Source organism: Phocoena phocoena, chromosome 8, assembly GCF_963924675.1.
Source record: "Phocoena phocoena chromosome 8, mPhoPho1.1, whole genome shotgun sequence".
Lineage (NCBI taxonomy): Eukaryota > Metazoa > Chordata > Mammalia > Artiodactyla > Phocoenidae > Phocoena > Phocoena phocoena.
Genome location: NC_089226.1, coordinates 12,147,816 through 12,172,814, shown reverse-complemented (window position 1 = coordinate 12,172,814; position 24,999 = coordinate 12,147,816). Strand labels below are relative to the sequence as shown.

Genomic DNA, 24,999 nt, shown 5'->3' with positions numbered 1-24,999 from the left:
AGGGAAAAACAACAAATAACTTACAAGGGAATCCCCATAAGGTTAACAGCTGATCTTTCAGCAGAAACTCTGCAGGCCAGAAGGGAGTGACAGGACATATTTAAAGTGATGAAAGGGAAAAAGCTACAACCAAGATTGATCTACCCAGCTAGGATCTCATTCAGATTTGACGGAGAAATTAAAACCTTTACAGACAAGCAAAAGCTAAGAGAATTCAGCACCACCAAACCGGCTTTCCAACAAATGCTAAAGGAACTTCTCTAGGCAGGAAGCACAAGAGAAGGAAAAGACCTACAATAACAAACACAAAACAATTAAGAAAATGGTAATAGGAACACACATATCGATAACTACCTTAAATGTAAATGGACTAAACACTCCAACCAAAAGACACAGACTGGCTGAATGGATATAAAAACAAGACCCATATATATGCTGTCTACAAGAGACCCACTTCAGACCTAGGGACACATATATACTGAAAGTGAGGGGATGGAAAAAGATATTCCATGCAAGTGGAGATCAAAAGAAAGCTGGAGTAGCAATTCTCATATCAGACAAAACAGACTTTAAAGACTATTACAAGAGACAAAGAAGGACACTACATAATGATCAACAGACCAATCCAAGAAGAAGATATAACAAATGTAAATATTTATGCACCCAACATAGGAGCACCTCAATACAAAAGGCAAATACTAACAGCCATAAAAGGGGAAATCCACAGTAACACAATCATAGTAGGGGACTTTAACACCCCCCTTTCACCAATGGACAGATCATCCAAAATGAAAATAAATAAGGAAACACAAGCTTTAAATGATACAGTAAACAAGATGGACTTAATATTTATAGGACATTCCATCCAAAAACAACAGAATACACTTTCTTCTCAAGTGCTCATGGAACATTCTCCAGGATAGATCATATCTTCGGTCACAAATCAAGCCTTGATAAATTTAAATCGTATCAAGTATCTTCTCTGACCACAATGCTATGAGACTAGATATCAATTACAGTAAAAAAAACTGTAAAAAAAATACAAATACATGGAGGCTAAACAATACACTACTTAATAACCAAGAGATCACTGAAGAAATCAAAGAGGAAATAAAAAAATATCTAGAAACAAATGACAATGAAAACACGACAACCCAAAACCTATGGGATACAGCAAAAGCAGTTCTAAGAGGGAAGTTTATAGCAATACAATCCTACCCTAAGACAACAAGAAAAGTCTCCAATAAACAACCTAACCTTACACCTAAAGCAATTAGAGAAAGAATAACAACAAAAAAACCCCAAAGTTAGCAGAAGGAAAGAAATCATAAAGATCAGAAATAAATGAAAAAGAAATGAAGGAAACAATAGCAAAGATCAATAAAACTAAAAGCTGGTTTTTTAAGAAGATAAACAAAACTGATAAACCATTAGCCAGACTCATCAAGAAAAAAAGGGAAAAGACTCAAATCAATAGAATCAGAAATTCAAAAGGAGAAGTAACAACTGCAGAAATACAAAGGATCATGACAGATTACTACAAGCAACTATATGCCAATAATATGGACAACCTGGAACAAATGGACAAATTCTTAGAAAATCACAACCATCCAAGACTGAACCAGGAAGAAATAGAAAATATAAACAGACCAATCACAAGCCCTGAAATTGAGACTGTGATTAAAAACCTTCCAACAAACCAAATCCCAGGACCAGATGGCTTCACAGGCAAATTCTATCAAACATTTAGAGAAGAGCTAACACCTATCCTCAAACTCTTACAAAATGTAGCAGAGGGAGGAACACTCCTAAACTCATTCTACGAGGTCACCATCAACCTGATTCCAAAACAAGACAAAGATGTCACAAAAAAAGCAACCTACAGGCCAATATCACTGATGAACATAGATGCAAAAATCCTCAACAAAATACTAGCAAACAGAATCCAATAGCACAATAAAGGACCGTACACCGTGATCAAGTAAGGTTTATCCCAGGAATGCAAGGATTCTTCAATATATGCAAATTATTCAATGTGATACACCATACTAACAAATTGAAGGAGAAGAACCATATAATCATGTCAATAGAGGCAGAAAAAGCTTTTGACAAAATTCAACACCCATTTATGATAAAAACCCTCCAGAAAGCAGGCATAGAGGGAACTTTAGCTCAACATAATAACGGCCATATATGACAAACCCACAGCCAACATCATTCTCAATGGTGAAAAACTGCAACCATTTTCACTAAAATCAGGAACAAGACAAGGTTGCCCACTCTCATCACTATTATTCAACATAGTTTTTGAAGTTTTAGCCACAGCAATCAAAGAAGAAAAAGAAATAAAAGGAATCCAAATCGGAAGAGAAGAAGTAAAGCTGTCACTGTTTGCAGGTGACATGATACTTTACATAGAGAATCCTAAAGACGATACCAGAAAACTACTAGAGCTAATCAGTGAATTTGGTAAAGTAGCAGGATATAAAATTAATGCACAGAAATCTCTTGCATTCCTATACACTAATGATGAAAAATATGAAAGAGAGATTAAGGAAATGCTCCCACTTACCATTGCAGCAAAAAGAATAGAATACCTAGGAATAAACCTACCTAAGGAGAGAAAAAACCTGTATGCAGAAAACTATAAGACACTGATGAAAGAAATTAAACATGATACAAACAGAGGGAGATACACCATGTTCTTGGATTGGAAGAATCAACATTGTGAAAATGACTATAATACCCAAAGCAATCTACAGATTCAGTGCAATCCCTATCAATCTACCAATGGCATTTTTCACAGAACTAGAACAAAAAATGTCACAATTTGTACGGAAACACAGAAGACCCTGAATAGCCAAAGCAATCTTGAGAAAGAAAGCAGAGCTGAAGGAATCAGGCTCCCTGACTTCAGACTATACTACAAAGCTACAGTAATCAAGACAGTATGGTATTGGCACAAATACAGAAATATAGATCAATGGAACAGGATAGAAATCCCAGAGTTAAACCCACGCAAAAATGGTCACCTGATTTTTGATAAAGGAGGCAAGAATATACAATGGAGAAAAGATAGCTTCTTCAGTAAGTGGTGCTGGGAAAACAGGACAGCTACATGTAAAAGAATGAAATTAGCACACTCCCTAATACCATACACAAAAATAAACTCAAAATTGATTAAAGACCTAAACGTAAGCCCAGACACCATAAAACTCTTAGAGGAAAACATAGGCAGAACACTCTATGACATAAGTCACAGCAAGATCCTTTTTGACCCACCTCCTAAAGAAATGGAAATAAAACCCAAAATAAATAAATGGGACCTAATGCAACTTAAAAGCTTTTTCACAGCAAAGGAAACCATAAACAAGATGAAAAGACAACGCTCAGAATGGGAGAAAATATTTGCAAATGAAGCAACTGACAAAGGATTAATCTCTAAAATTTACAAACAGCTCATGCAGCTCAATATCAAAAAAGCAAACAACCCAATCCAAAAATGGGCAGAAGACCTAAATAGACATTTCTCCAAAGAAGATATACAGATTGCCAACATACACATGAAAGGATGCTCAACATCACTAATCATTAGAGAAATGCAAAACAAAACTACAATGAGGTATCACCTCACACCAGTCAGAATGGCCATCATCAAAAAATCTATAAACAATAAATGTTGGGGAGGGTGTGGAGAAAAGGGAACCCTCTTGCACTCTTGGTGGGAAGGTAAATTGATACCACTACTATGGAGAACAATATGAAGGTTCCTTAAAAAACTAAAAATAGAACTACCATTCGAACCAGCATTCCCATTCCTGGGCATATACCCTGAGAAAACCATAATTCAAAGAGTCATGTACCACAGTGTTCATTGCAGCTCTATTTACAATAACCGGGACCTGGAAGCAACCTAAGTGTCCATCGACAGAAGAATGGATAAAGAAGATGTGGCACATATATACAATGGAATATTACTGAGCCATAAAAAGAAACGAAACTGTAGTGAGGTGGATGGACCTAGAGTCTGTCATACAGAGTGAAGCAAGTCAGAAAGAGAAAAACAAATACCATATGCTAACACATATATATGGAATCTAAAAACAAAAAAAATGGTTATGAAGAACCTAAGGGCAGGACAGGAATAAACACGCAGACGTTGAGAATGGACTTGAGGACATAGGGAGGGGGAAGGCTAAGCTGAGACGAAGTGAGAGAGTGGCATGGACCTATATATACTACCAAATGTAAAATAGCTAGTGGGAAGCATCCACATAGCACAGGGAGATCGGCTCGGTGCTTTGTGACCACTTAGACGGGTGGGATAGGGAGGGTGGGAGGGAGACGAAAGGGAGGAGATATGGGGATATATGTATATGTATAGCTGATTCAATTTGTTATAAAGCAGAAACTAATACACCATTGTAAAGCAATTATTCTCCAATAAAGATGTTAAAAAAACCAACAAACAAAAAAGAATGACTTGGCTATTCTTAGGCATTTACTCTTCTGTATAAATTTCAGCATATATAATGTGCTCTTCCATATAAATTCACATAAACAAAAGTTATAAATTTCCCAAAGTAAAACAACACAAAAAAACCTGTTGGTGTTTTGACTGGAACTGCACTGAATCCAAAAATCCATTTGAGAACTGACATCTGTATAACACTGAGATTTCCTACCTGTGATTCTCTATTTATTTAGATTTTTAATAATTTTCCAAATATTTGCAATTTTTTTCTTCTCAAAGTTTCATATTTCTTTTTAAAAATTCCTAGGTATTTGGTTATTGTTGTTACGTAAATGGTATTTGTTTCTGAACACATTATCTAACTGCTACTGATGTGTTGAAACACAATTGCCTGTTATATATTGAGTTTCGTTCTAGCAATTTCTACAAGCTCCCTAAATAACTGTGATATTTTATCTGTAGAGTCTTTGTGTGTTCCATATATACAGCATATAATCTGAAAATAATAATTCTGTTTTTTCCATTGTTATTCTTATACCTTTTACTATTTTTCTTTTTTTTACTGTGTTGGTAGGATATCAGGGATGCTCTTTAATATGAGTGATGGCATCTGCTTTTGTCTTATTCCTGATCACAAATGAAAATTTTCAATGTGTCTCCACTAAGTATTATCTTTGCTTTCAAACTTTTTGTGAATGCGCTTATAAGTTTATGAAAGTTCCCTTATATTTTTACTTTGTTAATAGTTTTCACTATGACTGGATGCTGAATTTTCTCAAATGCTTTCCCAGCATCTATAGAGTTCATCACATGATTTTTCTCCTTTAATTTATGAACGTGGTGAACTGCTTAATTAATTTTCTAATATGATGCCAACCTTGCATTCCTAGGAGAAATACAACTTGCTTGTGAAATATCCACCTTTGGAGCATTGTTGGATTGCTAATAATTAGTTTATATTGGCCTATAGTTTTTATTTTCTTATGCTGTCCTCATTGGAATTTTATACCAAAATTATGCTATAGTCATATAATTCATTCCAGAATATTTATTTTTAAAAATTCTTTGCAATTGTTTTTGGAAGACTGGAATTGCTTTCTCTTTTGATGTTTTATAGGACCCACGTAGCCCTAGAGTTTTCTTTGTGGAACAATATTTAACCACTGACTCAATTCCCTTAATCCCCAACTACTGTGGTTCTCTATTTCTTTGAGTCAGTTTTATTTTTAATAAAATATTTTAATATTAATTATTATAATCATTATAAATTATAAAATTAATAAAATATTAATATTTTTAATAAAACTGAGTCTTAGCAGTTATATTTTTCTAGGGAGTTTCCATTCTATTTAAATGTTAAATGTTATTGGCATTAAGTTGATTGTATCTATTTAATGTCTTTTTAATGTCATCTTTTTAATGTCTGTAACATCTCCAGTAATCCCCTCTCCCCTTTTCTTCATTCCTGACATTGATCTTTTGGGCCTTTTCTCTTTTTTTCTTTATCAATCTTGGCAAAGATTTGTCAATTTGTGTTTCAAACAATCAATCTTTGGTTTTGTTCATCTTTCCTACTTGTATTTATGTGTTCTATTTTATTAGTTTCTGCCTTTGTTTTTATTACATTCTTTCTTTGAGCTAATTTTGCTATTTTTTTAACTCCTCAAAATGTAGAATTAGCTAAGTAATTTTGTATAATTCTTTTTTTCTAACATAAGCATTTAAGGTTATAAATTTCTTTCTAAGAACTACTTTAGATCAAAATTTTTGATATATATATATATATTTTTTTTTTTTTTTTTTTTTTTTTTTTTTTTGCGGTACGTGGGCCTCTCACTGTTGTGGCCTCTCCCGTTGCAGAGCACAGGCTCCGGACGCACAGGCTTGGCGGCCACGGCTCACGGGCCCAGCCGCTCCACGGCATGTGGGATCTTCCCGGACTGGGGCCCGAACCCGTGTCCCCTGCATCGGCAGGCGGACTCTCAACCACTGCGCCACCAGGGAAGCCCAGTCTCATGCATTTTAATCACTCCTATCAAGTGTTTCAGAAGAAACCTATCAATAAGTTGTTTACCAGCAAATATTATAACCTACACGATAGACCAGTCATTCTAATTACACTTTAAAAGAAAGAGAAATGAAAACCGCTTACAGGAACTTCTCTTATTACTGTTCCTGCTGCTCAAGCATAGAAAACAATAATTCCCCCTTCCACATTTGCTTGTACAATGGGTCATGCTTCCATGCCTTGCCAGAAACTTGTCTTAGCTCTTAGAATAGTAAATATAAAAAGAACTGAATTTTAGACTCAATGACAAGATTATTTTGATATATAAATGTTAACCACCAGCAAATACAACCTAAAACCTACCAAATATTCCTTAGGTTGTCTTCTAAGTGAGAGTGTGCTTTTTATTTTAAGAGTAGGTATCATCTTCTTGAGAAAGTCTTTGAGCCCAAAGATGCGGTAGGTGCCCACGTAGATGTTCCCTAGCACCTCGTACTTAGCACACCATATTGTAATTGCCCATTTACTGGACTGTCCCACACCAAAATACAATCCTTCTCAAGAAGATACAGTATAGTTAGTCTATTTTACTCTCAGTATTTAGCACAGTGTTTTTTGGCCCATAGTAGGAATTCAATAAATAACTGTTAAATTAAATCTCAAACTTTCACAAGGTTGCAGATTAACATAGATTGTTTTATCAAAAATAAGTCCCTGGTGTTATGGACTAACCAACCACTCCACTTACTCTCATCTTTAATAATAATGGTTTTTGAAGTGGTCCCAGACCAGCAGCAACAGCATCACCCAGAACTTGTTAAGGATGCATATTTTCAAGAGAACTCTCCTACACTGTTGGTAGGAATGTAAGTTGGTGCAGCCGCTATGGAGAACAGTATGGATGTCCTGATCCAGCAGTCCCACTCCTGGGCATATATTCAGAGAAAACTATAATTCAAAAAGATATATGCACCTCAATGTTCACTGCACCACTGTTGACAATAGCCAAGACATGGAAGCAACCTAAATGTCCATCAACAGATGAATGGATAAAGAAGATGTGTCATATATATATATATATATATAATGGAATACTACTCAGCCATGAAAAAGAATGAAATAATGCCATTTGCAGCAACACGGGTGGACATGGAGCTAGAGATCATCGTACTAAATGAAGTAAGTAAGAAATAAAAAGACAAATGTCATATGATATCACTTATATGTGGAATCTAAGATATGACACAAATGAAACAGAAACAGGATCAGGGACATAGAGAATAGACTGGTGGTTGCCAAGGGGGAGGGGGGTGGGAGAGCGTTGCATTGGGAGTTTGGGATTAGCAGATGCAAACTGTTATATACAGAATGGATAAACAACAAGGTCCTACTGTATAGCACAGGGAACTATCCTATGATAAACCATAATGGAAAAGAATATGAAAAAGAATATATACATATATATATATATAACTGAATCACTTTGCTGTACAGTAGAAATGAACACAACATTGTAAATCAACTATACTTTAATAAAATGAATTTTTTTAAAAAGAGACCACATATTATATGAAATGTCCCCAATAGGCAAATCTCTAGAAACTGAAAGCAAATTGGTGGTTGCCTAGGGCTGGGGTTGGGAGGAAACTGAAAGTGACTGCTAAAGGGTACAGGGTTTCTTTTTGGGGTGATGAAAATTGATTCTAAAATTGATTGTGGTGATGGTTGCACAACTCTGTGAATATACTAAAAACCACTTAATTGTGCACTTTAAGTGGATTCATAATATGGTACATGAATTATATCTCAATAAAATTGCTTACAAAAAAGAAAAGCACATTTTCAAATCCCATCCCAGACCTACCAAATCAGAAACTGGTGGTAGGGCCCAGAAATCTGTGGTTTAACAAGCCCTCCAGGTGATACTAATGTTTTTTAAAGTTTGAAAGCCACTATCCTATAAGGTTTTACTTTCCAAATGGTGTACTGCACTCCCAAGGCAGATAATTTCCTAAACACATACATTGATGAAATTGCTAATTGAGCTCACAGCCTTGAATAATGCAAGCCTACATGTTGATTTTGCCCAAGACATAACAAGCTAGGTTGGAGATTAGACTTAATTTTACATGCTCAGAGGTTGCCAAGAAAGAGAATGTTGATATTGCAAGAGCATAACCAAACAGACTACAGGCTTTCAAACTGTCTTCCTTGGATCCCTAGAATTCCTTACAACTCTACAAGTGCCACTGCAGACAGAATAGATGCGACTGCAGACCTCCCACCCTCCACTACAAATAGGGCATCTGTTTGTTTCCCACATTGGGGTTCTCCTTATGATTTCATGTGAATAAAGGATTCAGTCTCTGAAACCAAAAAGGTTTCAAGATTACTGACACAGTGTCCTGAATGGGTGTGAAAACTTATTCAACCAAACTCACGTAGTTTTATTAGGTAACTCTTAATCTTTTCAAGCAATCAAGTGCAAGGTGAGTCACAGTGATCTGTTCCAAACAAGAGTGTCCACTACGAGAAGCAGAATTGGTTCTTTACATACGTGATCTCAGGTGTCTTCACAATGGCCTTATGACATAGGCACTATTATGTCCACTTGATAGATGAGGATGCTGAAGGACAGAGGTCAAGTACCTTGCCAGAGCATCACACAGCTAGTACACAGTGAAGCCAGATTCTATCCTACACAATCTGGCTGCACAGACTCTGAACCAAAAGCAATATGTTAAATTGTTTTAGTTAAAGTGCTGAAATTTCCAAAAGATTTACTTTATGTATGTATGTGTGTTTATATTCATATATACATATATCTGTATAGATGTATATATATATGAATTCTGGGAGACAAGGGAGTGGCATCACAGCGAGAACGCTAAGAATGTCCTGCCGCACAGCCCAAGTTTATCTCCCGCAATAGATCACAAAGAGCTACCTGTTAACTCTTCTGATGATTACAAATTACCACAGTGCATGACTTCCAAATTTGGGAGATGTTTGTCCAAATACGAATGTGCCCTTGAGAGTGTTTTCCACGTAAAAGAATCATTTATCAAGCGTGTCATGGCAGCAAAAAGGCTGAGAACTGACCGTTGCTTTAGAGGGTATACGTTGCAGTTGTGTGCTGATTTTAATTATCTACCAGCCAGAGGATGCTGTGACCTAGTACACCTTTTTAAGATTCTAAAATGACTGAAAGCTCATAGTCTTGCAAAGAGACAAAAATGTTTGGGAGATTTGGTTGTATAAGTTGCAGAGTCATTTGTTGGAAAAGAAGAAGAGGCAAAAATTAAGAAGTGAGAGACGGACTTCAAATGCTTAGGGGAGCCGGGAGCTGAATTTTCCAGAGCAAAATATTCCTCAGTCATCTTTAACATAGCCATGCAGGCCACCTTAATTCCTAATAACATTCCCGATGTTTTATTAATAAATCTTGAGGAACATGGATTATTTATTTCTAGATTTAATACATGAATAAACCTCTCCTCAAGCTGGTATTTACACACAGCACCTAGCCATATAGATCACTTACATAGTCAGGATGCAGATCAAACTCATCATACTCTCACTGCCTTTTCTTCAACATCTCATTGCACAATAAGATGTTTGGCTATTGGAAGATCTACATCAATATTCTTTGTATACAGACCTCTTTCTCAGTACTTAAAACACATTTGACAATACATTTTCAGTTTTAAAATCTAAGCTTAAGAAGACTATAAAGGTGATGGTAATGAAAATGACCTCCAAAAATTCTCTACTCCATAAAAGAAAAGGGAACACTGGTGAAAATTGTCATGATCAGCTTTTCAGAACTCTGGAAATTAATCAAAGTCTATAAACAATCAGGGAACATTGTTTCAAGAAAAAAGGCTGCATCTTGATAAGAACAATGAGCCTTGTGGCATTTAACTTGCCCTATTTCCATCCCCTTCTCACTCTATGATAACCCTGAAAACCAACAGCCCACAATCACAGTTAAAACCAGCAGCCTGGCAAACACTGAAGGTAGCAAAAAGGAGCTGGTGTTCATTCAAAACGCAACAGGATAACCAAAAAACTGGGGGTAAAATAAAAAGTTGAGGAATAAGATGTTTATGTGGGGCTTTGCAATTATCTGACATATTCCTGGGAATCTAGAGGGCCACGTAGTTGCATAATGCTGTGCACATGCTCTCACCACTTCCATTTAACGTTGTACTGGAGGTTCAAGCCAGGACAAAAGGGCAAGAAAAAAAGGAAGGCATCTAGCTAAGAAAGGAAGAAACAAAAGTATTTCTATTTGCAGATGTCATGGTGCTATTTTTATAAAACCTCAAGAAATCCACATATGCAAAAAACCTATCAGAGCTAATAATCAGGTTCAACAAAGTTGTAGACACAAGAAACAACTGTATTTCTATACAATCCAAGAATTTTAAAAATTTAAAGTCTATTTATAATAGCATCGATAAGAACAAAATCCTTAGGAATAAATTTAACAGAAGAAGTGAAAGATGGGTATATTGAAAACTGTAAAACATCACTGAAAGAAATTAAAGAAGGCCTAAATAAGTGGAAACATATACCATATTCATGGGTTGGAAGATTTAATGCTGTTTGATTATGTATTAGTTTCTTAAAGCTACTGTAACAAATTACCACAAAGTGGGTAGCCTAAAACAATAGAAATCTATTCTCTCCCACAGCTGTGGAGGTCAGAAGTCTGAACTCAAGGTGTCCTCAAGGATATGCTCCCTCTGAATCTTTCCTTGCCTGTTCCAGCTTCTGGTGGCTCCAGGCATTTTTTGGTTTGAGGTTGGTTATATGACTCCAACCTCTGCCTCCATCTTTACATGGTCTTCTCCTCTGTGTGTCTTAAGTCTTAAAATCTCCCTCTACCTTTATCTTATAAGAACAACTGTCATTGGATTTAGCTGTAAATCCAAGATGATCTTATTTTGAAGCCCTTAACTTAATTACATCTATAAAGAGTCACTTTCCAGAAAAATCCACATTCACAGGTTCCAGAGTTTAGGACGTAACCTATCCTTTTGGGGCCACCATTCAACCCATTACAGATGGAAGGACTCTCTAAATTGATTCACAGAGTCAAAACGCAATCCTTATCAAAATTCCAGCTACCTTTTTTCCCCTAGAAATTGGGAAGCTGACCCTAAAGTACATAAGAATATACAAGGGACCTAGATTGCCAAAAGAATCTTGAAAAAAAACTAACAAACTTGAATGATTCACACTCTTCAACTTTAAAACTTAATACAAAGTTACAGTAACTAAGACTGTGTGGTACTGGCATATGCCTATTTAAATCAATGGGATAGAGTTGAGAGTCCAGAAATAAACCCATACATTCATAGTTTATTGATTTTTGACAAGGGGATCAAGACAAGTCAATGGGGAAAGAACAGCCTTTTCAACAAATGGTGCTGGGACAACTGGATATCCACAAGCAAAAGAATGAATTTGAACCCCTCTCTCATACTATACACAAAGATTAATTCAAAATGAGTCATAGACCTAAATGTAAAGGCTAACAGTTACATTTCTTGAGTAAACTCTTAGATAATTATTCCTTTGGGTTAGGCAATGGTTCTGTAGATATGACACCAAAAGCAAAAGATAGATAAATTTGACTTAATCAAAATTAAAAACTTTTTTGCTGAAAGGGCACCATCAAAAAAGTGAAAAGACAACCCACAGAATAGGAGAAGGTATTTGCAAATCATATATCTGATAAAAGACTTGTGTCTAGAATATATAATGGACCCTAATAACTCAACAATAAAAAAAACAAATAATCTGATTTTAAAATGGGCAAATTATCTGAATAGATATTTCTCCAAAGAAGACATACGAATGACCAATAAGGACCTGAAAAGATGCTCAGCATCAAGAGTCCTTAGGAAAATGCAAATTCAAACCACGATGAGATAACATTTCACTTTTCCACTAAGATGGCTAGAATAACAAAGACAATATAACAAATATTGCCAAGGATATTCCAAGAAATTAGAAACCTCATACACTGCTGTGGGGATGTAAAATGGTGTAGTGCCTTTGGAAAACATTCTGGCAGTTCCTCAAAACGTTAAACATAGAGTTACCATATGACCCGGCAATTCTGCTCCTAGGTATACATCCAAAAGAAATGAAAACACATGTCCACACAAAAACTTGTACACTAATGTTCATAGCAGTATTATTCATAATAGCCCAAAAGTGGAAACAACCCAAGTGTCCTTCCACTGATGAACAGAAAAATAAAATACGGTATCTCCCTACAATGGAATATTATGCAGAAATCAAAAGGAATGAAGTACTTAAACATGCTGCAACATGGACATACCTTGAAAACATCATCAGTCACAAAAGGCTACATACTGTATAACTCCTTTAATGTGAAATGTTCAGAACAGTCAAATCTATAGAGACAAAAAGTAGAGTATTGGTTGTCTACACTGAGGGAAAATGGGGACTGCCAATGGGTATAAGATTTAATTGTGAAATGATGAAAATGTTCTAAAATTGAGTATGGTGATGATTGTAAAACTCTGTGAATATATTAAGAACTACTGAATTGTATACTTTAAATAGGTGACTTGTATGGTGTGTGAATTATATCTCAATAAAGCAACAACAATAGATGAAACTGGGCAAAGGATGTAGGGATCTATTATCTTTTCAACTTTCCTATAAATCTAAGATTGCTAAACTAAAAAAGTATAATTAAAAAGATTATAAAAGTAATAAAACTATTTGTACAAACATTAGAAAATACAGTAAGAAAACATGAGGGAAAGAAATAATTTCCATACCTGGCCTTCACAAACAATTTTATTAATATTATTTTGATACATGTACTTCCAGATTTTTATCTTTGAATTTTTTAACAAGAATGATATTACAATATACATGATTTTTGTTCTTCTCTTTTTCTTTTTACTGAATAACTCTTCATCCTTATGACATACATCTATAATAACATTTATAATGGCTACTGAGCATTTTATTACCATAATTTATCTAAGCAATCCCCTAATTTATACATTTAGGTTGTTTTAAATTTTATTATTTTATTTTATTTTTTTAAACATCTTTATTGGAGTATAATTGCTTTACAATGGTGTGTTAGCTTCTGCTTTATAACAAAGTGAATCAGTTATACCTACACATATGTCCCCATATCTCTTCCCTCTTGCGTCTCCCTCCCTCCCACCCTCCCTATCCCACCCCTCTAGGTGGTCACAAAGCACCGAGCTGATCTCCCTGTGCTATGCGGCTACTTCCCACTAGCTATCTATTTTACGTTTGGTAGTGTATATATGTCCACGCCACTCTCTCACTTTGTCCCAGCTTACCCTTCCCCCTCCCAGTATCCTCAAGACCATTCTCTAGTAGGTCTGCATCTTTATTCCCATCTTGCCCCTAGGTTCTTCGTGACCTTTTTTTTTTTTTTTAGATTCCATATATATATGTTAGCACACAGTATTTGTTTTTCTCTTTCTGACTTACTTCACTCTGTATGACAGACTCTAGTCCATCCACCTCACTACAAATAACTCAATTTCATTTCTTTTTATGGCTCAGTAATATTCCATTGTATATATGTGCCACATCTTCTTTATCCATTCATCTGTCAATGGACACTTAGGTTGCTTCCATGTCCTGGCTATTGTAAACAGAGCTGCAATGAACATTTTGGTACATGACTCTTTTTGAATTATGGTTTTCTCAGGGTATATGCCCAGTAGTGGGATTGCTGGGTCGTATGGTAGTTCTATTTGTAGTTTTTTAAGGAACCTCCATACTGTTCTCCATAGTGACTGTATCAATTTACATTCCCACCAACAGTGCAAGAGTGTTCCCTTTTCTCCACACCCTCTCCAGCATTTATTGTTTGTAGATTTTTTGATGATGGACATTCTGACTGGTGTGAGATGATATCTCATTGTAGTTTTGATTTGCATTTCTCTAATGATTAATGATATTGAGCAATCTTTCATGTGTTTCTTAGCAATCTGTATATCTTCTTTGGAGAAATGTCTATTTAGATCTTCTGCCCATTTTTGGATTGGGTTGTTTGGTTTTTGATATTGAGCTGCATGAGCTGCTTGTAAATTTTGGAGATTAATCCTTTGTCAGTTGCTTCATTTGCAATAAATTTATTATTTTAAACACTTTTAATGAATATTCTTGTAGATAAGTTACTGTATACACTTACGATTACTTACTCTGGATTAATTTCTAGAAAGGAAAGTGCTGGACAATAGGTATGTACATTTCTTCCAGAAAGACTTCTGTTCCCACCAATCACGTATGTGACTGCCTGTTTCTTTGCATAACTCCCCAAACTCCCCGGCTTACTATCATTTTTGAATCTTTGCAATTTGATGGGTGGAACACAGTAGCTTTTCTAATTTAATTATCTGACTGTTAATGACTGAACTACTTTCTTTTCTCCCTCCCTCCCTCCCTTCCTTCCTTCAGCCATATGTGTGTTTTCTTTTGTAAATTGGCTGCCTTTAACCAATTTCATAATTGGGAGTTTGTCTTTTACTATGGCTTTACTGATATTGAGAATATATCTTAAATAGATATATAAATGTACATTGCAAAGTTTATTCTCAGGTCATTCATTTACTTTTTAATTTGTGTGGGGGGGTTTAAAAAATCTATACAATTTAAAATTTATAGTTCAGGACTTTCCTGGTGGTCCAATGGTTAAGACTCCATGCTTCCAATGCAGAGGGCCCGGGTTCAATCCCTGGTCAGGGAACTAGATTCTGCATGCTGCAACTAAGAGATCCCGCGTACTGCAACTAAGACCCAGCGCAGCCAAATAAATAAATAAATATTTTTTTAAAATTTTATATTCCAAGCTTTCTCTGTTTGATGTCATATTTAGAAATACCCCCCATTACATAAATATTTACCCACCTTATGATTTTATCCATGCCTTTTTTTCATAAGGTGATTCTCCTTTTTTTGCTCAGGTTAGATTTATTTGTTTTTTTCTTATGTTGTTTTTTTTTTTCGGCCGCGCCACACAGCGTGCGGAGATCTTAGTTCTCCGACCAAGGATTGAACCCGCACCCCCTGCAGTGGAAGCGTGGAGTCTTAAGCACTGGACCGCCAGGGAAGTCCCTCTACTTTTTCCCTGCCACTATTTATAATGCTCTGTAGCTCTCTATGTTTACGTATCCCCAAACATATCCAGTGTCCCCCATTTCCATCAATGGTACCACCAGCAGTAGCCAAATCTGTCAGTTCTTCCTTTAAAATTGAGCTCACATTTCTCCTTTCCTTTTCCATTGTTCTTAGTTAAGTCTCCCTGAGGTCACTCTGCTTCCAAATTGTCCTCCACATAGAGTTCTCTTTCGAAATAATATTGCTTGACTGTTCAAAACCACCAATGACCTGTTTGCTGATATGAAATAACATCAAAATCCCTAGACCCTGTGCTCAATATCGTCCCCAGTAAGGTCATTCTAACTGCACATCCCTTGAAACACCTTCACGAGGCTAGGTCGTCAAGGTACCTGTGCAAAATCAAGTGCAGGGCAGTGGGAGTGACACGCACCATGGAAACTGAAGCTGACCGTCCCCTCCCAGAAACCACTTGTATTTTATTTTATTTTACGTTTTTATTCTGGTTAAAAAAAAAAACAGCCCACACATATCACAAAATTTGCTGAACATTTGTTTTGGACTAATTTCAGACTTATAGAAAGGTTTAAAAATAGTTCAAAGAATTTTCCGATATCTTAGAAGATAAATCTTATGCCTCTTCCCAGATTCCCCAAATGTTAACATACTTAACAAAGAAACCATGCTTGCTCTAGCATTCTCTTGCTTTCTCTCTTTCCATGTTTGGACACAGTGCTCCTTGTATTGTGGATATAGAGGAGGATGTGCCCGCACCCTCACACCCTCTTACTGCCTGCTGTTGGCTGTGATTCATTTTTTCAGAGTTTTTTTTCAACTCGAATGAAAAGTCCCAATCTAGGGTTTTAGCACTGAAACTGAGAAACAGTTCAGCCTCTCCTGTAGGAAAGGAATACTCGTCAAATGCAGGAATGCTTGTGGCCTGTTTCCTGCCATGGAGGGGGGACCATGGGGAGAAGTGGGTATGGGCACAGCAGAGAAGGCAATTCCTCAGAGGAACTGGGACAGAGGGAGTCTGGGACAGAAAGCCCCACACATGTTTACTCCTGCTGGAGTTCTTAAGAGTTCTTAGAAATAACTTCATTAAAAACCATGGGAGATTAATCCTTAGTCAGTTGCTTCATTTGCAAATATTTTCTCCCATTCTGAGGGTTGTCTTTTCCTCTTGTTTATGGTTTCCTTTGCTGTGCAAAAGCTTTTCATTAGGTCCCATTTGTTTATTTTTGTTTTTATTTCCATTTCTCTAGGAGGTGGGTCAAAGAAGGATCTTGCTGTGATTTATGTCATCGAGTGTTCTGCCTATGTTTGCCTCTAAGAGTTTCATAGTTTCTGGCCTTACATTTAGGTCTTTAATCCATTTTGAGTTTATTTTTGTGTATGGGGATATATGTATACATATAGCTGATTCACTTTGTTATACAGCAGAAACTAACACGACATTGTAAAGCATTCATACTCCAATGAAGATGTTTAAAAAAAGAAAATTAAAATCACCTGTTTTCCTACCACCCAAAAAAAAAAAAAAAAAGCATGGGAATTAAAAGCTAAGTGCAGATGTCTGGATACTAGACAGAGGAAAAACTGAGCAAGTGCACAGGTGTTTTAGGAAGATGACTTCTAGCAGGGATATTCAGAATGGTATGGAAGGAAAGGCCTGGTGACAGGAGCCCACCACCTAGGAGGCTGTTACTGTAGCCAGGCAACTAGCCAATCTGCTAAATGCTGAATATTTTTCCTTTGACGTGGCTCTTGAGCTCACCACTTACTACATAATTCAAGCCTTCCTCCTAGCACCCATTGTGGTCTTGTACCTATTTGTTGAGAGGTCTACCTCCCTCCACTGGGTGATACCATTCAGGGGACCATTCACCTCTGCATGTAGTAAGGATCGTTGTACAGCAAATAGGACATACTGTTCATGCAGAAACCTCAGAGTCAACTTCAGACTTTTGAACCCCATTTGCATTCAGTTTTAATAACTATGAGATCTTAGGCAAGAATTTTTGAACCATAATCTCATCTTAGCTTTAACCCTTCATCTGGCTACTGTGGAGAGTAAATTAGATTACACAGTCAAAGCATAAATGCCTGGAACATAATAAGATTCAATTAATGTTAATACTGATATTAATATTATAGCTAGCCAAGTGTCTGGCACATGGTAGGTATTCAACATGGTAGGTAATTGTTTTTAATATATTTATTAATAATAGATTTTTAAAATTTGAGTGATATCACAAGTAGAAATGAGGATGCTGGGCATGAGTGTCTGCCCCACACAGTAAATGGGGTCTTGGCATAACTCTGAATAAAAATAGTTGGATCGGGCTTCCCTGGTGGGGCAGTGGTTGAGAATCCGCCTGCCAATGCAGGGGACATAGGTTCCATCCCTAGTCCGGGAAGATCCCACACACCACGGAGCAACTAAGCCCATGCACCACAACTACTGAGCCTGTGCTCTAGAGCCCGTGAGCCACAACTACTGAAGCCCGCGCACCTAGAGCCCGTGCTCTGCAACAAGAGAAGCCACCGCAATGAGAAGCCCGCGCACCGCAACGAAGAGTAGCCCCTGCTCACCACAACTAGAGAAAGCCCACACACAGCAACGAAGACCCAACGCAGCCAAAAATAAATTAATTAATTTTTTTTAAAAGTTGGATCTTTGGGCCACATATAACATAGTTAATAAGGTTCAGCTGTTATTTAATCCCTTCAGTAGCAATTGCATTCACAGTGCTGTAAATGGCTGTTTGCATCGGGTTATCGTCAAGAAAATCCTTCCAAACACTTTTAATCCCATCAGCGGAGAGCTCTCAAACTTTACTCATCCAGCAAAGTATGATTAGGTGATTCAAGGTGGACTTGAAATCAGTAAAATAGAGAGGAAAATTCAACACTTTAAGAACATAGATACAATCTATTTTGTTTTCCTTCTTTCTCTCCACCTTCAAAACTATATAAAGGGGGAAATAGTATTCAGTGGTTCAGAGTAAAGACAAGCCAGCCATCAGACTTCACAACTGCTCCCCTTCCGGGTGGTTGTCACCTACTGAGTCCTACTTGGTCACTCACTCTCATTTACTTGTACCTCTAGTCCTGGCTCACTTGCCCTCCTTTCTATCTCTACTCCTGTCATCATGCTTGGTGATTTCAAATGCCTTGGACTTGTCAGGTCTCTGACTTCCACCTGCCCCTCAGCCATCATTTCCATTGTCATACCCTAACCCTCATCATCTAAAGAATTGAACCCAATCTCAAAGCTTGATTTCAAGCTTCATACTCCTGGAGCATACTCCAACTCTTAGCCTTTCAGCTCATTTACTCCCATTCTAGCAATTCTCTGATCCCGGCAGAGCCTGCAAGCTATTGACCTGACCACTTCTCCATCCATCACACGCTTCTTGCCATCATTCCCTTGTTACCTACCTTAGATTCTATGGTCCATTATATACACTCCCTTGCAACCATACTAAAACCTCTGCCCAGCTTTTTCTGCATAATCACCTGCAAAGTGTCAACCTTAGTTCAGTGCAAGATTCTGTGCTCTACGTGCCTGCAGCCCATAAGCTGAGGATTGCTAGAGAAAGCCGCACACCTCTGCCCATTGGTTTCCCTTTGAATGAATGACTAAAAATTCTCTAGTGGGCAGTCATCTCAACCAGTCGTGCTATATTTGCTAGTGAATTCTCTCTCTCTCCAGAGACTGTTTCCCACCTTAATCTCCCTTCCTAAGCCTCCACCTTCTACCCCACTCATTCTTAATTCACTGAGAAAAACCAGCCAGCAGATGAGCAATCCTTCACTCTCCCACCAGCATATCTACCAATCTCCATGCATCTGTACCCACCTAACCTGCCTTCTCTGCTGTTACAGTGGACAATGCATACCAGCTCCTATGAGAGGTAAGTATCTCCTCTTGTGCTTAATATCCCACATGCTCTCGCCTTCTCAACAACTTTCTCCGGCAATACTTTCTTTTTCTTCTGTATCATCAATCTCACTCTCTTTACTGGATCACTCCCATCGGCATACACTTATGCCTTAATAACCCCAATCTTTCCCTTGACTCCCACATGCCTCTCAAGTACCACCCGATTTCTCTGCTTCCGTTCAAAGCAAAAATCCTTGAAAGAATTATGTACAGCGGTATTTCCACTGTCTCAACCACCATTCTCTCTTCAACCTGCTTCAGTCAGGTTTTGGTCTTCATCCCTTCATTGAAACTATTCTTAAGTAAGTCACCCATGACTTTTAATATTGCCATTTGCAATAGTCCCTTCTCTGTCCTTGACTTACCAAACTTCTCAAGAGCAACGGACACACTTTTTAAATATCAAACTTATTGATGTATAATTTACAGATAATAAAAGGTACACATCTTAAGTGTACAGTTTAATGAATTCTGACAAATATATACATCTCTGTAGCAACCACTACCACAATAAGATATAGAACATGTCCCTCACCCCCAAAGGTACCCTTATGCCCCTTCCAATCAATCCCCACAACCACCCTGATCCTAGACAACCACTGATACACTTTCTGTTTTTATACTTTAAAGTTTTCCTAGAGTTTTCTATTAATGGGATTGTATATTTTCTTTTTTTCTGACTTATTTTGCTCAGCAAGTTTCTGAGATTTATCTATGTTATTTCATCTATCAGTGGTTCATTCCTTTTTATTAGTGAGCAGTATGGAAGCCATCTACCTGTTGACAGACATTTGAGATGCTTCCAGTTTGGGGTTTCTACAAAGAAAACTGCCATGAACATTCACGTACCAGTCTTTGTGTGGACATGTATTTTCATTTCACTTGGATAAATACTTTGGGTTGAACTGCTGGGTCATAAAGTGGATCTTTAAATTTATGAGAAATGCCAAGTTGGTTCCAAAGTGGTTGTACCATTTTACATTCTCCTTTTACCAACCATCAGAGTTCCAGTCACTTCACACCTCACCACACTTGTCGTCGTCCATCTTTTTTAGTCATTCTAATAGATGTTTTGTGATATCTCATTGTGGTTATAATTTTCATTTCCCTGATGACTAATGATGTTTAACATCTCATGTGCTCATGGGCCATTTGCATATATTTTTTGTAAAGTGTTTGTTTAAATCTTTTGCTTATTTTTTACGGGCTGTTTTCTTATTACTGAGATACAAGAGTTCTCTATATTCTAGATAAGTCCTGGGTCACTTACATGTATTGTAAAATTTTTTCCCCACTTTACAGCTTGTCTTTCATTTTTTAAATGGTGCTCAAGAGAGCAGATTTTAATTTCGATGAAGTTCATTTTACGAATTTATTTCTCTTATGATTCATGCTTTTGTGTCCTATCTAAGAATTATTTGCTGACTCCAAAATCTCAAAGATTATGTTCTGGTTTTAGCTAGAAGTTGTGTAGTTTAAATGTTTACATTTTGGTCCATGATTTATTTTGAGTTAATCTTTATGTATGGTGTGAGGTAAAGGTTGAAATTCTTCCTTTCTATAAAAATACCGTGCTGTTCCAGCACCGTTTGTTGAAAAGACTGTCGTTTCTTCATTTAATTACCTTCTCTCTCTAGTCCAAATCAGTTGACGATACATGCCTGGGTCTACTTATGAACTCTATTCTGTTCCAAGGACTTGATCAGAGGCTTCCCTCTTTTCTTCTGTCTATACCTTCTCCTTCCATCAGAGATTAGTAGGTGTTAATTAGAAAACATGAGTGGGAGCAGAAGTGGGTAGAAGTAAGTGATGGAGAGGAAAAAGAATAATAATGTGTTAGAATGATCAGCATGGACAGAGTCCTGGAAGTGAGAGAGAATATGATACATGGAAACTGAGTGAGTACACCCTCAGTCTAGAACGTAAAGGAGGAAAAAGAAGCATGAGACAAGGCAAGGGAAAGTTTAAGAACAGTCTCGTAGGCCATGCCAAGTTTGTACTTAAACCTGAGAGCAATGGGGAATTGACGTAATCAGATGTGTGTAAAACATAATATTTATTGGTTGTATATAATAAATAAGTTTGCAGTCTTTAAAATAAAGTTTGTGAAGAATATTTTGCCACTTCAGAAAATTCACATTGTTTCATTTGAAAATTAAGATCTGTATGAACTACGTAAAATTTATATTTTAATATGAGCATTTAAAAAAGACTAAAAGAAAAGTGTACCGACTGGTTAATAGCAGTTATTTTTGAGTATTAAGATTGCAGATGGCTTCATTTTCTTCTTTTTACTTTTCTGTAGTTTTAAATTTTTTACAATTAGTCTGTATTAAATCCGTAGTAAGATATTTTTAAAAGCATACTAGAGTATGTGTCTTATTTTTAGAAGCGGTGCAAAATTACTGTTAAGAAAGATTAGGCTGAGTGACGTGACCATTGTGGCAGAGTAGGAGACACCACCCTCCAGCCCCTGACAAAGACCAACAATTAGACAGCTATTCACAAACAAAAATGGCTCTGAGGGAGTTCAGAGTCCACTTAAGAAACTTCAGCAACACAGTAGAACAAAACACCCGAGAATAACCACACAAAAAAGGAAGAACAGAATCATGTTGCCTGCATCATCCCACCCCCCAGGTGAACCCTGTTCAGCACCAGGAGGGAGCTCCGCAGCTTGAAGAGCTCCCCTCGCTGGGAAGGGAGAGTGAGAGCTTTACCAGCTGCTTAGGGCACTGCACAAGGGGCTCACATTGGTCTCACCCCACCCAGAAACTGAAAAGGCTGAGACATATAGACATAGCTAGGGACAAGGAAGAAAAGCAGGGCTATCAGTACTAGCCACATAGCGGAGCGACCGTGGTTCCCAGTGACCTGCTCTGCAGAGGACACCAGCAGCTTTTGCCACTGAAGAAACCAATGCCCAGCAGAGCCAGCATGGACCCCCTACAGAGTCCACCATTGAGACTTCCTCCAAAGGTTTTCCTGATCACAGATGCCAGCCACCTGAGCATCCATCCTCGACTTCCCTCACCCCTACAGCCGGGATCCATACTGGCAGCCAGCCCCAGCCTCTGTGGCTATATGAATACAAGATGCCAGCCTAGACCCTGGCAGCAGACCCCTCCACACACTCTGTGCACATCTGGGGCTAGCTAGCCCCTCTAGCTGTGTACCTGCACACGCTTGGCCTGACTTCCATCACTAGTCTCCACTGCTATGTGCACACCCTTGAGGAGATCCTGCAGGCACAGGAGTGAATGCCAATAGCCAGGGGCCCTACAGTGGCTTGTGGGCCTGGATCCAGCCCTGTCTCCTGACACTGGCCTGTCCTGCTCGACTCACCTGCAGCTAGACCCTCCACCTATGCACTTGCCTGTCCCCAGGCCAACTCCTATTGCTGGCCTCCACAGCTCTGCTGTGCCCACAGGGAGACCCTGTAGCCACAGAGTGGACACTGACAGCCAGGGCCCGTGCAGCTGCCAATGCACCCACAGTTGGCCCTGGCACCTTGCTGCTGACCCTGGCCACCACCACTATGTGCTTCTCTGTACCTGGTCCATGCCACTACAAGGCATCTGTACCCAGCCCCCACAGACAAGTGTCTGCACATCACCAGCTCTGGCCACCACCACTGCCTGCCCTGGTCCCTAGCCACTGGAACTGGAGGCACCAATGAGGACACTAACAGGCCCTGCAGCCACTGCAGACCCTTGCAGTCCTCGTCTAGGACCATGCAGTTGTTGATGTCATGGACCCTAGTAGCCCAAGCTGATGAGACATCATAACCCCTGGACATGGACCATCACAAGTCCCCACATGTGTGGACCTAGAGTCACAACATGCTCCAGCATGCTGTAGAGGTCTTTCCTTGCCAAGGTCAGTCCATAAAATCTGAAAGGGACTGTTTCTTCACATACAAGGCTAGAGAGATCACAAAGAGTCATGGAACCATGACACCACTGAAGGAACACAGTAAACTTCCAGTAACCTCAAGAAAATGAAGATACATGAATGCCTGATAAAGAATTCAAAATAATTGTTCTCGAGATGCTCAGAGAGCTACAAGAGAACACGGATAAACAATTTAAGAAAATCAGGAAAACAATATGAAACAAAATGAGGAGTTCAAGAAAGAGAAAACACAAGAAAGAACTAAACAGAAATTTTGGAGATGAAAAACACAGTGACTGACCTGAAGAATTCAACAGAGAAGTTCAATAGCCAACTGGATAAGCAGAAGAAAGCATCAATCAATAATTCAAAGACAGATCATTTGAAATTATCCAGTCAGAGGAACAAAAAGAAAAAAATTAAAAGGAATGAAAAGAAGCCTACAGAACGTATGGGGCATCCTTAAAAGAAACAATTGATGCATTATTAGAGTCCCAGAAGGGGAAGAGAGGAAGAAAGGGAAAGAAAACTTACTTGTGCTCACTTTGGCAGCACATATACTAAAATTGGAATGATACAGAGAAGATTAGCATGGCCCCTGCGCAAGGATGGCACGCAAATTTGTGAAGCGTTCCACATTTTCTGAATTGGGAGATTGAGATTGGCATATATACACTAATATGTATAAAATAGATAAGTAATAAGAACCTGATATATTAAATAAATAAATTTAAAAATTCAAAGAAAAATAAAATAAACTGAGAGAACAAGGCAAAAAAAAAAAAAGAAAACTTACTTAAAGAATAATGGCTGAGAACTTCCCAAAACAGGAGGGAATTAGACATCCAAGTTCATGAAGCTAACTGGTCACCCCAAAATTTCAACCCCAAATGATTTCCCCAAGATATATTATAATACTACTGTCTAAAATCAAAGACAAAGAGAGAATCTGGAGAGCAGCAAGAGAATAGAAGCTTGTGACTTACAAGGGAATCCCCATAGAGCTATCAGCTGCTTTCTCAGCAAAAACATTATAGGCTGCAAAAGAGTGGGATGATACATTCAAAGTGCTGAAAGAAAAAAACCTGCCAGCCAAGAATACACTACCCAGCAAAGTCGTCCTTCAGAAATAAAGAAAAGATAAAGACTCTCAGACACACAGAAGCTGAGGGAGTTCACCATAACTACACCTTCCTTACAAGAAATGTGGAAAGGAGTTCTTCAAGCTGAAATGAAAGAATGCTAATTAGTAACATGAAAATATATATGAAAATACAAAACACACTAGAAAAATATATAATCAAACTCAGAATACTCCAATACTGTAACATGGTGGGTGCTAATATTAAACTCCAGCATAAAGGTAAAAGGACAGAAGTATTAAAAATAGCTATAGCTACAATAATCTGTTAATGGATACACAGCATAAGAACATGTAAATTGTGACATAAAAATAATAAGATGTGGAGGAGGGAATAAAAGGGTAGAGTTTTTACATGCAATTGAAATTAAGTT

At 37.7% G+C, this 24,999-nt stretch overlaps 1 non-coding gene across 1 annotated transcript; it reads left to right on the top strand.

The window, feature by feature from the left end:
• The first annotated feature begins 24,020 nt into the window (after positions 1–24,020).
• Positions 24,021–24,127, top strand: LOC136127709 (U6 spliceosomal RNA). The gene has a single exon (XR_010656164.1). It is a non-coding gene; the product is annotated as a U6 spliceosomal RNA (small nuclear RNA).
• Positions 24,128–24,999: the final 872 nt, after the last annotated feature.